Source organism: Macrotis lagotis, chromosome 1, assembly GCF_037893015.1.
Source record: "Macrotis lagotis isolate mMagLag1 chromosome 1, bilby.v1.9.chrom.fasta, whole genome shotgun sequence".
Taxonomy (NCBI): Eukaryota; Metazoa; Chordata; class Mammalia; order Peramelemorphia; family Peramelidae; genus Macrotis; species Macrotis lagotis.
Genome location: NC_133658.1, coordinates 767,266,496 through 767,282,267, shown reverse-complemented (window position 1 = coordinate 767,282,267; position 15,772 = coordinate 767,266,496).

Sequence of the window (15,772 nt, the reverse complement as noted above, 5' to 3'; positions counted from 1 at the left end):
GTATATAGCAGAAATTTTATGGAGATAAAATTGACAAGATTTGGCAAAAGATTAAACATGGGGAGTGAGACAGGATTCAAGAATGACACCTAATTGTAAGTTTGGGTAATTAGGAGGATAATGGTGCCCTTCACAATAATAAGAAAGTTAGGAAAAAAGAATGCTTTTGAAGGAGCACTTAGCTGGCACAATAAATAGAGTACTGGCCCTGGAGTCAGGAGGACCTATGGTCAAATCCAACTTCAGACATATAATACTTACCTAGTTGTGTGACTTTAGGCAAGTCACTTAAACCCATTGTCTTACAGAAAGAAAGAAAGAAAGAAAGAAAGAAAGAAAGAAAGAAAGAAAGAAAGAAAGAAAGAAAGAAAGGAAGGAAGGAAGGAAGGAAGGAAGGAAGGAAGGAAGGAAGGAAGGAAGGAAGGAAGGAAGGGAGAGGGAGAGGGAGAGGGAGAGGGAGAGGGAGAGGGAGAGGGAGAGAGAGAGAGAGAGAGAGAGAGAGAGAGAGAAAGAAAATGAATTCAATTTTAGACTTATTGAGTTTAAGATATCTATAGGACATCAGGTTTGAAATTAGAAATGTGGTTTTTACAAGTATTATCTTTACTAACATTATTCTTATTTCCAAAAATTGACTAAAACAAACTAATTAAAATTTAAGTAGAACAAGATATAAATTTTCTACATTTAATTTTTTAAAAAATCAATTGTGCAAATACAGAACTGTGAAGAACTGCCTTGAAAATAATAAACATGCAAAAAAAACTTAAGAGATCAGTTAACTAAAAGTTCACTGTTAGTCAACATTGTATTATGTAGTCAAAAACTTAGTGTAATCTTCAGATTGATTAATCAAGGCATAATGTCCAGACCAAGAGAGGGAATTACATTGTTGTGTTGTCCACATCAATTCTAGGCAGTCCTTTAAGAGGGACATTAAAAATTGGGGAAGGTAATGAAACCATATCACATAAAGAAAAGAGGAAGGAATTATGCATGTTGAGAGATGACTTAAAGGAAGACAAGATAGCTATTTTCAAATAATTTAAGGACTGCTATGGTGAAAAGGTAGTAGATATTCTGTGTGATTATTAAAGCTAAAGAACTAAGAACCTGGGCTGAAATGCAGTTGTTAGGGGCAGCTAGGTGCGCAGTGGATAAAGCACCAGCCCTGGAGTTCGGAGTACCTGGGTTCAAATCCGGTATCAAACACTTACTAATGACCTAGCTGTGTGGCCTTGGGCAAGCCACTTAACCCATTTGCCTTGGAAAAAACCTAAAAAAATATAAAGTTGAAATGCAGTTGTTAGGTCAGTTCAATTTAGTTCAACAAATATTTAGTTGTTCTCCATTATGAGTAATATAAAGGAAGAAAAAATGAAACCATCCTTATCCTCAGGAAGTTTCTAATTCTACTGAGAGAGAATTGAGGAAGAGGGAGGGAAGGGGAAAAAGAAGGAAAGAGAAAGAGAGAAAACATTAGTGGATAAATAAATGCAAAGCAATTTGCTAAGGCAGAGACATCTGGGGGGATCACTGAAGATTTCATGGAGGACCCAGCAGCTGGACTTAACCTTCAAGGAAAATACAAATTATGAAACCTGGAAAGGAGGAAGAACCCCTTTATGAATTACAGGCATAGGAGATAGCTTACTTGACTGCAGGAATGTAATATCTTATTTGGGGAATATCCATTTTGTTGGATTGGAGGGAAGTAATGTGAAATAATTCTAGAAAGGGAGATGGGAGTCTGATAATGGAAGATTTCAGAATCAGAATAAAGAGTTTGTATTTTATCCTAGAAGAAATAAAAACTACTGAAGGCTTTTGAGCAGGATGATAATATGTGATATCTAGGCAAAAAGAGAGAATGAAAGTTGAGAGACAATTGTAAGGCTATTATAGTAGTCTGGGCAAAGGGGATGAGCTTCTGAACCAGCCATGACAGTGGAATTGGTAAGAAGGAGATGTTTTAAAGTTATAGCTGACAGGACTTTGCAGCTGATTTGATATGAGAGACCAAGGGAGGACAGGTAAGGAGCTTCTAGTGCAATGAATCTCAAGGCCTGGGAGAATGGTGATATCCTTAACAGAAATAAATAAGAAAGTTATATATAGGATTAGATTTAGTCAGAGAAGATGGTGAATTGGTGTTAGACTTTTTGAATTTGAGATGCTATTGGGACATTCAGTGGAGCATGATATAATTATTTAACAATCACAGTTTAAAAATAATTGAGCCTGTGGGAACTGAAGAGAATACCAAGGGAGTAAGTACTGAGAAAGAAGTGAAGAGGGCTCAGAATAGAGCCATAAAGGACTGGCTCTTTTCATGGTTATCAACAGTTTTTCTTCTTAAAAGTTTTCTTGGTGCTTTGGTTGTTTTTTAATAAGTTAATTCTCAATATATTCTTCTTCATGGAACTTTTTTTGTGTACATAGTCTTTTCAAGCTCCTTGAGGTATGGGACTATTTTTGTTTTGGGGTTTTCAGTCTTGAATATATAGCATGATACTTTCCATATATAAAGTTTTTAATAAATGTCTTGAATGAGTAACTGAAATACATTTCCTTCTTCTGGGTAGAGCGATGGATAACCACAAGTGAAGGGTTTTGTATGTGCACATATAAAGAAAAACTGGGTCCTTTGGTTCTATGAGGAAGACCATTTCATTAATCATGAGTTCCATTCAAAAGAGTTCCATGAGGAAGGATATATTAGGAAGTAATTATGATGTTATTAAAAAAAACACCCATAAAACTTTTAAGAGAGGAAATATTGGTAATTGTGAAGGCTAGTTTATGTTGAGTGATGAAATTTCAAGGGGCTGACTGAATGGGGTAGGAGGAATCTGAGGCAGTTAAGAGCAGATAATTTTCTGGGAGCTTAGCAATGAAAGGAAGGAGGGCTAGAAGACAATAGTGTGAGTGGAGAACATAGTCAAGTGAAGGTTTTTCTATGGGTCAGAGGACCTGGGCATGGTTGTAGGTCTTAGATCTAGAGTCAGAAGGTACCGCAGAAGTCATCTAGCCCAACCTACTCACTTTACAGTTGAGAAAACTGAGGCCCAGGGACGATGTGACTTAACCAAAGTTACCAAGGTAATAAGCATCAGAGGCAGAATTTGAACTCAGGTCCAGGGCCCAAGACTCTTTCTAATGGGCAAAGAGGCAATAGGAAAGTCTGAATATGACTCAACTTTAGGGAACAATCAATAGGTCAAGAAGCAGTGAAAGAGATCTGGATCCAGACTGCAAGTGGAGACCTTCTTTGGGCAAGAAGAGCAACTTTTTCCTTATAGCCTGAAGCTAAGGAGAAGAGAACCAGTAAGAAAATGTAAGTTAGCTGAGAGAGCCCATTCCAAATCTAGCCCAGTGCTTTGTATATAGTATACAAAGTACTTAATTATTTATTACTTATTAGGTAATTAATAAGTCTTAATAAGTATTATAGTAATACTCTTCTCAGGAAACTAGGAGGAGAGGTCATTTGGCATAGGGCATGATGATGACGGGGACTTGAGAAATCTGAAGGCTTAGGACAGATATTCAAGAGAATACATAAAATTCAATCAAGGAAGATCTAAAGGCCCCATTTGAGGTCAGATAAAAGTGCAAGTATTGTGTATTCAGTTGGTCTGGTGATGTGATTTCCTCTAGCAATATTTAGAAACTCAACAGTTCTGGAGTAGGAATGAAGAAATAAGATTAGTGTGATGGAGAGTTAAGGATTGACTTTGTTAACTGCAGCAGAGAAAAATGGGAAGGGTTTCAAGGATGGTCAAAGGTGCTTTATTGAAGTGCTTAAAGTAGATGGTCAAGGCTAAGAAAGGAGGAAAGTGAAGGGAGAAGATGAGTGATTTTACTGGAAGAATAAGGAGAAAATGAGAAGATCAGAGTGAGGATGAATAATGGTTTGGGGAGGAATGAAACCTAAGAAGGATTAAGTAATGAAATTACCAGAAGGAACTTGGATCCTGGATGTGGCTGAGTTTGGGGTAATATTGAGGTCTAAGCTGTGACCACCTTGCTGGGTGGTAAAGGTAGAGTGAAAATATAGCCATGGAAGTTTAGAAGGTTAATGGACATAGGCTAGAATATTTAAAGAAATGTCAAAATGAATACTAAATATCCTGAGGAGAGGAAGACTTGTGATACAGAGGAAAACCATGAGCTAATTCCTTGAGAAAGGAAAGAACACGACTAGGAGATTATAATACACAGTGACAAGGAGCTGGATACATAGTTCAAGCAGAGACTGAAATGACCATTGGTAAGCGAGGCAACAAAAAAGAATTCTCCAAAATAATGTTAAGTTCCTTGAAGTACAACTTACTCAAAGAATTTTCATTTAAAAATAAATTCTCCTTACTAATGAGAAACAAAACAAGATCTGGAAGAGCAAAATGAACCTTGGACTAGGAGTCAAAGACCTGAATTTTAGTCTCCAATTTGCTGTGTGATCTAAAAATAATACAATAACTTTCTGGGCCACAGATCCTCAACTCTACAGTGAAAGATTTGGGCTAGAAGATATCTAAAATCCCATTCAATTATCTTCTGGGATTCTTTATCATCGTGTTTTGTAACTGCAATAGCAATTGTAGTAGTAACCCTGACCTATGGAAACTTCTCTGCCTATCTGAATTAGCAATTCAGTCTTTAGAGCAACGTTTTTAACTCTGGATTTGCAATTTTTTTTAAAAAAGTACTTATCTTGATAACTATATTTCAATATAATTGGTTTTCTTTGTAATTTGGTGTATTTTAATTTGTGCATTAAAAACTTTATTCTGAGTAGGGATCCACAGACTTCACTAGACTCCAAAGGGTTCCATAATTGGGGGGAAAGAAGGTTAAGAACAGGTACTTGAAGACCTAAATGGGGCAATGAAAGATTAAATGACTTGACCAGGGTCACACCACAAGTATGTGTCAGAAAAAAATGAAGTCTTCCAAACTCCAAGGCAGACTCTACCTTTCTATCTCTCACTATTCTTTGTACTTATATAAGGACAGTCACAAGAAATAACAGATAGATCAATAATATCATACTCTGTAAGTTGACCATTTGAAAAACATAGCCCATAAATTATCTGAAATGCAAAAGCAATGGGTATGAGCCATCCTGTAGTCTTATATGACCTGAACACTACAGGATTAAGATGTAAAATGTGACATATTAAATGAATTACACTTTTCCTGCTGAGGGAGTGATAACATTTCTGAAGGAAAAATGGTTTTTGACTCACTGACAGTGAAGAACCAGGACTTCAAGTAAGCACATTGTATAAAATATTAATAAACAAATTTAATGACCCTGAAATAACTTTAAAAATGCATTTTAAGATAAATGTCTTAATTTTGCAAGTTATAAACATTGCAATTAAATTGTTCTGGAAAACAAAAATATGATTTAAGAACAGTAAGTAATGAAATTGAAATTCTTATTTGTCTAATTTTGTCTCTGAATCTACTGATTTACTTGCCCTTTTTTTCATATTTGTGAACTGTACATATTTACATCCATGGCAAATCTACCAATTGAAGGAACAATTCTGATGATGTCATATATATATATATATATATATATGCATATATATATATATATATATATATATATGCATGTTTATATCTAGCAGATATGTGTGTGCTTATCTATAGTAGGCATTCCCTGGTCACCTCATTTTCCCCTCCACAAAACTCACCTACCTTACAACAAAAATAGTTCCATAAAATTCACTAGCAAAAGGCTATGTGGGGTACAATTGGGAGGAAATGTTCAGTTTGAAGCCAGAGGACCCGGGTTCAAGTCTAGACTCAACCACTTACTACTTATGAGACCTCAGGCAAGTTAAATAACTTCTCTAGCCCATGTGCCTCAACAATAAAATGAGAAAGATATAACAACTCCACTGCAAAAGTAAACAACTTTAAAAAACTTAGGGACTCTGATCATTGCAATGACCAAACACAATTCCAGAGTAACAATAATGAAATATGTTAGCTGCCTCCTGACAGAGAGGAAAAGAATTCAAGATGCAAAATGAGACATATTTTTGGACATGGTCAATTAGGGAATTTGCTTTGCTTGATTATGTATATTTGTACAAGGGTTTTGTTTTCTTTTTTTTTTTAGTGAAAGAAGAGGTGGGAAGAGAGAAAATTAATGCTTGTTTAAAACCAAAATAAAAGATAAAGTATCTGATGGAATATGCATTAATTAATATCTATAGCCCTCCCACTTTTCTACTAAAATGACAGAATTGTGTTACTTCTTTATGTATGATCATTGCAATTAATCTGATTTCTGGTACCTGTTAGTGATGTTTTTATTTACAGTATTATTATAGTCATTGTGTGTATGTTAATCTCCTGGACTGTGTATTTTGCTATGTTTCTGTTTATGCAACTCAAGCAGTAAGTAAACAAGCATTTATTAATGTGTCAGCCACTGTGCTAAGGGCTGAGAATACAAAGAAAGGGAAATTTAAGAAGCACCCATGGGAGGAGGGGAACAAAGAACATATAAAGATAAATTGGAGTATTTGGGAAAGACCATAGCATTGAGGCTGAGGAGGTCTTGGAAAGTACTTCAGCAGAAAGTAGGATTTGAACTGAGACTTAAAAGGAGCCAAGAGGCAGATATGGAGGAGGATTTTCCAAGCATGGGGAACATAAAAAGGCAATGAGTGGAGAGATAAGAGTGTTTCATGCAAAAAAGAACAGGGAGGTAAATAGATAAATAGATACACATATATTAATGCACGATTATATTCATATACTCACACAAGCATACATGTATAAACATATTAACAAATATATAGTAGACAATATGTGGTTGTACATGTGCATATATCCAGACATACATAATTAATCACATGTATACATGTGTGGTTTACATATTCATGTACACCTATATATATATGCATGATCCTAAAAGAACAGCTTTAACATTTTATGAGGGATATAGTTTGATTGATGGAATAATGGAGAGGATAAGTGGGAATGGAATTAAGAACAGAGGTGAGGAATTAATTGACTTTGGTGAGAGAAAGGGTTACTTCCTCTTTTGAAGCTGAAGAGAAGTCTTGGAAAGGATGCCTAATCCCCTTTTTTATTACTGTGACTAAAACCAATGACTGTTCATTGATAAGAGTAACATACAGGTGCTATGTCATGGTCTCCTTGGAAAAAGACAAACAGCAAATATCCCTTTGTAAAAGTTAACTGATGTTAATTTGTTGTGCTATGAAAGTGCTAATTACTTAATCTATGATATAAAGGAGATATTTAATTTAAGTAGGAATTAATATCGGAGAGAACACACCAGAATGGGGGGCCTCTAGTACCCTCAAAATACTACTAGAGTTCCTGGGAAGATGTGGCCAGTCACCCTTTGGGGAACCATGCTAGCAGGAATTAGAATGATGACACTCCCTCCTACTCATTCCCCAACCTTCCAACTCCATAAAGGCTACACTGATACTGAAACTGAATCCCAAGGAGAATAAGTGACTAGACCAAGGTCACCCAGGAACTAAATCACAAAGGTGGGATTCAAATGTAGGACCTTCAACACCAGAGTGATTCCATAATACCATCCAACTTATTTATTTTTTTTGTAAGTTTCCCTTACAGTGTTGAGATTCAAAATTAAGAGCTTAATAACTTATTCAGTTATCAGTAATCAAAATATTCACTTAACCCTATATATTCTTTGACCCAGATATAAGAAGACTAGACCAACACTCCAAAAAGGCAGTTAGTAGAGCAGGGAAGAGAGTGCTGAACCTGAAGTCAGGAAGATCTGATTCAAATTCAGACTAACATACTTCCTAGCTCTATGATTCTGAGCAAATTGCTTAATCCTTGGTTTCCTCCATTCCTTCGACTACAAAATGAGGGTAATAACTATTTGTAATGAAATTTTTTTAAATGATTGTTAAAAATTTACATATATTTGGGATATATTTAGGGAAATAAACACTTTGAAAATAACAGTACCTACTCCTCAAAGTTATTGTGAGGGTCAAATGAGATAAAATTTGTAGAAAGCTCTTAGCTAGTAACTGATACATCTAGTAGGCACTTTATAAATGCTTATTCTCTTCCATTCTCCAAATAAAGAAAAGAAGAAAAAATTCCTATGTTCAAAAATATTTATAGAGGCTCTTTATGTTCTAGCAAAGAAGTGGAAACTAAGGGGGTGCCCATATCTTGGGGAATGGTAGAACAAATGATAATACTACTATTATTATTATACTATATATTATATTATTATACTATACTATTATAATATATATTATACTATATAATATAATAATAATATAAATGGTATATCATGAGAAATAATAAAAAGGGATGGTTTCAGAGAAAGCTAGTAGCACTTGTATGAACTAATGTAGAACCAAGTAAGAAGAATGTGAAATTCAATATATATACAGTAACAATAACATTAAAAAAAATTTTCCTTACTGCCTCCCCTCTCTCCCTCATTTTTTCCCAGTTCCTTTTATGTTTTGATTTCCCTTATTTGTATAGGAAGAACTGTCTTATTTTCTTAAGACAATGCCTAGCACAAAGGAAGTGCCTCTTAAATGATCTGTCTATAGCTATCTCAAGGTCATGAGAGTTTAAATCAGTGAAATGATGTACTACCACCAGGACTGATAAAGAAGCATGTTACCCACCTTCCAAAAGAAAGGTAATGAACTCAGGTTACAGAATAAAATATACACAGTCAGACATAGACACTGTGGAAATTTGCTTTTACTATTGGTTTGCTTCCCTTTCCAATAACCTTCAATTCTATTCAACTTTACAAATAGCTCTGGATTTGGAATTTTAGGACCTTAGTTTATATGTAGACCTGGCTGCTTATTATCTCCTGCAAAATCACTGAACTTCTTGGGACCCCATTGTTTACATTTGTAAAATGAGGGATTGCATTCATTTAAAGCTAAAGCCTCTTCTAGACTGAAATCTAGGTTCTACGATCTATAATTTATGTTCCATATGCAAGACTATGTTTGATGCTTCAGGAAATATATAGATGCCAAAGACACATTATAAGGAAGATTATATGAAGATGAATCTGCTTTTCTCCTTGCTAAGGTCAATCCTTTCATTTGCGTTCCTTCTCCTATCTCTTTCTCTCCTAATTCAGGGCCTTGCTCCATCAATCGTCCCAGTCTCCCCTCTCCACTCCCCCCCCCCCCCCCCCGTGTCTGTCTCTGTCTCTGTCTCTGTCTCTCTCTCTCTCTGTCACTCTGTTTCTCTGTCTCTCTCACTTCTTGTTTTTTCCCATCATACGTTCAGGTCTCTACAATCCTTTTTGTAAAATGTCCTTATGTACCCAACAGGGGAATTCATTTTGCTTAACTACACATATTTATTAAAGGGGGGGTGTTGTTTTTCTTTGTTTTCGGGGGGGGGGAATAAATGAATAGAGTTCTCATCTGAAGTCAGAAAGATGCATCTGAGTTCAAATCTGTCCTCAGACACCTACCAGTTGTTCGACAAGCAAACAAGTCATTTAATACTGTTTGCCTCAGTTTCTCATCTATAAAATGAGCTAGAGAAGGAAATGGCAAATCACTCTAGTATATTTGTCAAGAAAACACCAAATGGGGATACAAAGAGTCAGACATCACTGAAACAATTCAACAAAGAATTAAAAAATATATGTAGTTAAAATCTTTCTCTTTATTTCAATATCCCCTCAATCTCACATATTTCTTCCTCAAACCTTTGCAATTTAGCTTCAATTTTCATTTCCTATAACTCTCTCCAAAACCATTAATTATTTTGAATATTTAAATCCAATTGCCTTTACCCAGTCCCATTCTCCTTGAGGATCACCATCTTGGTCGTTACCTTTTTCCTGGAGGCTGTGATGATACTCTTGTTCTTTTATTTCTTCTCCGTTTCCTTCACTGGTTCTTTTTCTTCCTCTCACCCGCTTATTTTAAATGCATCACAAGTCTATCTTTGGTTCTCTTCTCTTTTCTCTTCTTGCTTTCCCTACTGCTAACCTGTTTCTAGCTTTTCAAATCTCACTGCAAAGCAGATGAATCAATTCTGTATCTCTAGTTACTGCTATCGCTCTTCTAAATTCTGGCTCCATGTTTACAACTGCCTGATGTATACCTTTACTTGGATGAGCCCTGTCAGCATAAGTATGTATAAAACTCTGAATGGGTAAAGTGGAGAAATAAGGTGATTGCATAAAGGATCTGACCCAAGAAGAAAAGAAACCAATAGAGAAAATATTGGGGATTTGAAGGAAACTAAAATGTGTATAACTATCTAAACTGATCAGAAATGTCAGAGCAATTGTGTTGTTAATTCACTCTGTATAGATAGTATCTTTCTTTACAACTGAAAATCAATTTTCAATAAACTATGCAAAAATGGAAACAATGGGTTGTACAGTGGACATAATGCTGGTCCGGAGTTCAACTATGACCTTAGAAACTAACTAGATGTCTGAACTTGGGCAAGGTTGTTTTAAGAATAAAATAAGATAATGTTTGTAAATATTAATGGAATTTCTGGTACATAGCAGTTGCTATATGAATTCTAGCCAGAACTTAGCCTGTTATAGGCTAATCACATTGTGTCCTATTTCAAAAACACAGGAGATCATCTCAATTTTAAATTGCAAAGATATTAAATAATCCTCAAAGTATTTTCCTATTTTTATGTCCTTCCTTCATTTGCCTCCTGTGTGGTAACTTAAATGAGACTTGTAAACTTTCAAAATACTAAAGAAAAAAGCAAGACTCGTGTGTGTGTGTGTGTGTGTGTGTGTGTGTGTGTGTAGAAAACATATATATGTATTTATGTATGGCTTATAAGTCTATGCATATTGAAAATGTTGCCATTTTCCAGTACTTCTTGAAAAAAAAAGAAAGATTAGTCTACATCTGGCCTTTCAGTTTAAGAACATTTTTGTTCATCTTCGGAATGATCTGAAGGTTGGAGGGATGTCTTAATCCTTCCTTGAGCACGTCAAAGTAGATGTCTTTGTTCATTTCACAAAACCAAACAAAAAGAGTGTGTTTGAGGATTAGATATCTGCAATTCAATCCAGATGACTGCTTTCTTATGGAAAACATTCAGTTCTTCTATCTTTCCCAGAAAGTATCTTCATAGAGAAAGCATTACAGCTACACTACAATGCAGTTGCAAATTTTAAAATTAAGGGTTAGAAGAAGAAAGGCAGCTGCTAAAGGGCAGTAATGGGTGAGTTCATTTGAGTGTTACATATTTTTTGTGGATGGGATTACTCAAGATTATTCAAGAATTTATCCCATGGCTCTCACTTTAACACAACTTCAAAGGCAACAGATAATATTTGAAAAAATATGTTTCCCTTCTTTTAAATAAAGATTATAGTGAAGCTTTAAAAAAGCAGTGAACAACAAGGGTGGTAGGGAAAAGCTTATATTTTTTTAAATCAGCTTATAAAATAACCTGCTAGTGACTCATGAATGTCACTGTGTACACAGATGTCTCAATTAGGACATGAAATATTGTTGTATTTTAAGCAATTTCTTTTGTTTGAGGAAGTTACTTATATTTATTCAATGATATGAATGTTTAAAATGATGTTTTTTTAAAAGCAACAAATACTTCCTAAAAAAAAAAACTGATCAAGATTTGAGATTCTGTATCTAGTTGATCTTGGAATTGAGTAAATTTTAAAAGTAAACAATAAAGTTACCTGTTCATTTGTATTTCATTAAGGTTCAGATTATAGCAAGATATATTTTACCTTAAAGAAATAATCTATAATTATTTCAGTTTCTAATTTAAAACACAGAGTGCCCTATTCAAAAGACTCAGACTTAAAAAGAAATCCTTTTTTATTGATGAATTATTTTCCCTTTCCAGCATGGTCTCAAATGGTGAGGAACATTTTATGAATATATTCCTTAAATCCTGTCAATTTAATTGGACAAACTGAGAGATTTGCATGACATGACTATAGGTTTTCTCCCTCCCATGATATCTTCCTTTTCCTCTGCCTTCGAAGTGTGGTCTGGAGAGCTCTGGGTGGTCTGGATACTGGTCTCTTGTAGAATTCCATGTTCATGTTCAAAAAATCTGTATTTTTATTTTGGGGAAGAATCAATAATTTATTTTTGAAATTTTATAAAAACTAGACACCAAATTTTTGCTGTTGCATTAACAACAAAAGCATCATTGTTTCTATTATTAGTTTCTAAAGGGAACAGTGATTCCACCTCTCTACATGAACTGAAAAAGTTAGATCAATTGATGTTTGAAGGGAACAAGGCTATTTGCTATAAAAATAGGAAAATAGGACAAAAATCACTAGTGCTACTCTTATATCCAAAATGTTAAGTGCCTTCTTGAGACTTATGGAAGTTTCAAGGAAATTTTCGTCATCTGCTTGCATTAAATTAAAAGGAATTAATTGGCTTTAATTTAAATATGAATAAAAAGATGAAATTTTCCATTGTGTGGGGCAAAAAAATGGCAAAACAAAAACAAAATATCTTGACTACAACCTAAGCCAAGCTTTTGCCTTTACAAGAGTTGTGAAGACTTTCTAAGATAACCTCAGTCCCATAGCTCTTTTGTATTAGACTCTCTATTGATAAAGATCAATCACCTGCCTGTGTGAGGGATGAGTTGAGTGTGAGAAGTCCAGTCTCTTTAGTTGCTTCAAATCTGCAAGTTTCTTTAAGTCACTTTGGGTGTTTTGGAATTCCATCTTTAAAAAAGAAGATGAAAGATATCTCCATTATGTCTCTATCTCCAACGTGCTACACTAGAGACTGCAGAGAATTTCCTGTTGGATGAGATTTAGGACTTTCTCTGGTTGAACTGTTACCTCATTTCCAAAGGAAGAGTTTCTTCAATCTGCATTGCCTGGTCACATATGGGACAGCAAGGTGGAGCAGTGGATGGAATGCTAAACCTAGAAATGGAGTCAGTAAGACTCATCTTCCTAAATTCAAATCTCTTCCTAAGTCAAATCACTTAACCCTATCTGCCTCAGTTTCCTCATCTGTAAAATAAATTTAAAAAAGAAATGGCAATGACTCCAGTATCCTTACCAAGAAAACCACCAATGAGATCACAAAGAGCTGGATATAACTGAAAACAACTGAACAACAACAGCTATGTTTTCTGATTTCTATTTGGTTATTGAATTGGATAAATGACTTTTCTTTTCCTAAGGTCTCTGTGTAACCAGTATTTAGAGACAAGGAAATCAAGTCTTAGGGTTTTCCTCCCCCCAATTAAAGAAATAGCAATCAGAAGTTATCTTGAAACTTGAAAAATCACCCCCCCCCAGACTAACAATATTTAAAGGACCAGATTGATACAATCTTAGCCTAATATTCCCCTCCCTCTGAGAAAGAGTCCCCTGCCTTCCATTCATTTGGTTCTTCCTATACTGGAAGGAATTAAAACTAAAAAAAAATTATATCTCTCTTGGGAAAGGATGGGAGGAAAAAGAAATTAAAGATGATTGTTCTGCCTGTCTTCCCTTAAGCTATATGACACCCCCATGTTACATGTAGAGGACAACCACTGTCACACAAATAAAAGAAAAAAATGTACCGAGAGACTCCACACATGTCGGTATGTGTCTTACAAAAGATTGATAAAATTTCCTCTATTTCAAAGAAGTCTCAACAGCAGTTGATACCTCCAGTAGATGGCGGCAAAGAAGCAGCAAACAGATTCATAGGACCTTTGAAAAGGTAGAGTGAAGGAGCAGGGAGATTGAGTAAATTGGCAGGAGATGGAATAATTAATTGGAGATAGCCTAGTCGTGATACAATTTTTCCCTATCTGTCTAGGGATTATTCTCTTTCCCACCCCACCATCATGGAAGCCCATGGAAGGCTTTTTATCTCTTTATGAATAGAGAGATAAGGATAATTCTACTGCTTATATTTTTTACTATTTACTTTGTTATTCTATCCCAATTAAATTAAGCTGTTATTTTATTTGTGATTCCTACCTGGTATATTAGTAGAGAATGCACTGGAAGGAGGCTTGAGAAATATATAATTAAAAGTATACAAAGCACACCACATGGGACTAGGGTAGTAAGGCTTCCTGAATCATCAAAGACCCCTGATACAATGACATATTATTCCAACAAACTAAAACTTCCAGGAATAAGCATCAAGACAGGTGAGAAGAAAGAAATTAGCCAGTAAATTTAACAAAGTTGAAAGCAAATGCAGATACTTCCAAGTTGTTTCTCTTTAAATCATTGTCTCTATTATTTTGTTGATTGGTGTGATTTTGTGAGAGGAGAATATGATAGGTGAGGGTTAGAATCATATAGTGTATAAATTTCAGCAAAGTTGAATGAAGTATGATTATTACTGACTGGTTATTACAGAAGCTGGCATACCTATAAAATTTGTTATATTTAATTTAAAATATATAATATGGGGTTCATTCTACCATTACTGCTCCTCCACAACTTTCATTAAAGTAAAAATTAAAATGTTTCCTAATCAACTTTTTAACTATTTGCTTTTTTTCACATCTTCACAGTTATTTATAAAAACTATTGTCACAAAACAATAACAACATCCCTCTCAATACTTTGAGATAGTAACTCTGATATGCAAAAAAAAATTAGTTCAATGTGGCTTTTTTATTGCTTCCTCTTGTACCTTCACTGAATAGCTGAAAAATGAAGACAGTATTACACTCGACCAATTTTTTTCATTTTGTATTATTGTATTTGTATTTTGTATTAGCCTAATAATACAAGTGACATATTGAAAGCAAGATGGGATCATGAATAGAGAGACAGATTTGAAGTTAGGAACACTCTGCCATTTAACACAATATCTGACTGAAAATGGAAAAATCACTTAAGATTTCAGTGCCACTGAGATAACTCTTTGCAACTTTAAATAATAGAGAACTTGTAGAGCAGCATCAGTGAAGTAGGTTTCATTCTAGGAGTCCCCTCCATCTATGAAGCCACAGGACTCGACTTCAACATCTCCCTATCCCCCCAAAATAACAAAATATTTGAATGCATTATAAAATAATTAACATGCCTATTAACACAAAACTTGGTCATAACCAAAATTCAAGACTTGTCAAAAGGATTTTATTTTTGAAATTTCCAGAGAAAAGTCACAGTTGCCCTGAGGAGGGGAGAAACATGAAAATATTCTGCCAAGAGAACACAATCTTTAGAAAGTCATTATTCACCCCCAAAAAGAGCTTACCATGAAATTTTTTTCCCCCATGGGCAGGTAGTACTTTGGAAACTGTCAGGAAAATATAGGGATGGAAAAATTACAATTGAATAACATCTAAAAGCCCTCTAGCAAGGAACACACAGAAAGACACAGAATAATTTAACATTTCTCCTTCCGTGTAATCTCCAATTCTGAAATTTCAAAGAACTTGTAAAGTCAAGTAAAGACACATTTGGTTTGGATTAGTTGTCAGTTCCAAGGTATAGAAATTCATTCAAGGTCAAAAAAAAAATTTCGCTCCTGCCTCCATCCTTAACTTTTTACTATGAGTTGGAGTAGGAAGTGTCAGAGGTGATCTTGAAAAGAAAAGCAAGCCACATCAATCAGCCATCTAGATGTATATGAATCATGACTTTAGATATCCAGAAATAGATACAGCAGAATTGAAGGTGCCAAAACTTGACTACTCCTATGACTCTTTCAGTCAACTCCAATAACAATATATCAAGATGTAATCTCTTCAGGGACAAATTCATCTTTCCCAAGAT